Source organism: Limulus polyphemus, unplaced genomic scaffold, assembly GCF_000517525.1.
Source record: "Limulus polyphemus unplaced genomic scaffold, Limulus_polyphemus-2.1.2 Scaffold8199, whole genome shotgun sequence".
Lineage (NCBI taxonomy): Eukaryota > Metazoa > Arthropoda > Merostomata > Xiphosura > Limulidae > Limulus > Limulus polyphemus.
Genome location: NW_013673809.1, coordinates 14590 through 16952, shown reverse-complemented (window position 1 = coordinate 16952; position 2363 = coordinate 14590).

Sequence of the window (2363 nt, the reverse complement as noted above, 5' to 3'; positions counted from 1 at the left end):
CCTAGTACACAGTTCTCTCTAATCAAACCTAGTACACAGTTCTCTCTAACCAAACCTAGTACACAGTTCTCTCTAATCAAACCTAGTACACAGTTCTCTCTAATCAAACCTAGTACACCGTATTCTCTAATCAAACCTAGTACACAGCTCTCTCGAATCAAACCTAGTACACAGTTCTCTCGAATCAAACCTAGTACACAGTTTTCTCTAATCAAACCTAGTACACAGTTCTCTCTAATCAAACCTAGTACACAGTTCTCTCTAATCAAACCTAGTACACCGTATTCTCTAATCAAACCTAGTACACAGTTCTCTCGAATCAAACCTAGTACACAGTTTTCTCTAATCAAACCTAGAACACAGTTCTCTCTAACCAAACGTAGTACACAGTTCTCTCTAATCAAACGTAGTACACAGTTCTCTCTAATCAAACCTAGTACACAGTCTTCTCTAATCAAACCTAGTACACAGTTTTCTGTACGTAGTGTTTTATGTAAGAGTAATTTTTAGAAATCATTTCATCATTATTTTTTTATGTGTAAAATATCTTTGATTTTCCTGAACGCATGATTCTCCTTCAAGACAATAAGCATCAAAATTAAATGAATCGTGCTGGTGTGTTTCTCGAACAAATTCTCTGTTTATGTTTAAATTCTGCTGACGTATCATGTTTTTATCATGTTTCAAACACGATCTTTTTTTAGTATTTCCATTTATGATTAATTCTAAGTAGATTAAATTCTTTTAAGTTAAGATCATTTAATAACGGGAATATCTAAAACATAAATACGTAAGTTTTTAATAAAAACATGTGATTTCCATTATTCTAAAAGCACATTTTCTAATCACATAGATCGGTCGATTTTACTTGATTTAAATAGACCGTTGATAAAATATCACGATTCTGTAATTAAATTCTAGAATTAAACACATCGTTATTAAATAGCCGCATTAAATGTAAAAAAAAAACAAAAACAAAATGTGCATCGAAGACCATTAGTTCAATATCAAAACATTATTCCATGATTTTTAGGTTAATATAAATAACAATTCCCCTCTTTTATTTGTCTCTTGAAACCAACAACAACAAAAACAGTCCTCTTTCTAACACTCACAAGATATGGCTTTGCCGGTCCTTCGCGCCAAGCATGTAGTAAAACGACGTTAAATTCAGTCAAAAGTCTCTAAGGTTCAATACAATCAGAGCACACAGTACTTTTTATTACTATTTTCCGGTGGGTTTGGCACCAATGGGCGACTCGGGATGAGATGCTTCTAGAATTGTTTTCTGATCACAAAAGCAGAGATTCCCTGCAACTGACACAACGAACAGTCACTTCTCAGCCACACGCCTGTTTAATCGATCATGTTTGTTAAACGTTGACAGACAGCGACCGTAAAGCTACAACTTGTTTAACAAACACGGACCTATAAAGCGAACACAGAGTAATGAAGCGCCAGCACTGTAGATTTGAAACGTAGTGGTCTGAATATTTACTATCAACTTGACAACACTGGTTATTATATGACATGTGCATATACGGAAAAATCCATTGCTAACAGTCTGTGATTTTGAGGCTACGAAGTTGGTCACCTAACAAATACATTCTAAATGATACGTTACACTAACAATAAATACGTACTAAGTGATACGTTGGTCACTTAACTGTACACTAACAACAAATACGTTCTAAATCATACGTTGGTCACTTAACTGTACGCTAACAACAAATACATTGTAAATGATACATTGGTCACTTAACTGTACACTAACAACAAATACGTTCTAAATGTTACGTTGGTCACTTAACTGTACACTAACAACAAATACATTCTAAATGATACGTTGTCACTTAACTGTACACTAACAACAAATACGTTCTAAATGATACGTTGGTCACTAAACTGTACACTAACAATAAATACGTTCTAAATGATACGTTGGTCACTAAACTGTACACTAACAACAAACACATTATAAATGATACGTTGTCACTTAACTGTACACTAACAACAAATACATTCTAAATGATACGTTGATCACTTAACTGTACACTAACAACAAATACGTTATAAATGACACGTTAGTCACTTAACTGTACACTAACAACAAATACATTCTAAATGACACGTTGGTCACTTAACTGTACACTAACAACAAATACGTTATAAATGATACGTTGGTCACTTAACTGTACACTAACAACAAATACGTTATAAATGATACGTTGGTCACTTAACTGTACACTAACAACAAATACGTTATAAATGATACGTTGGTCACTTAACTGTACACTAACAACAAATACATTCTAAATGATACGTTGGTCACTTAACTGTACACTAACAACAAATACATTCTA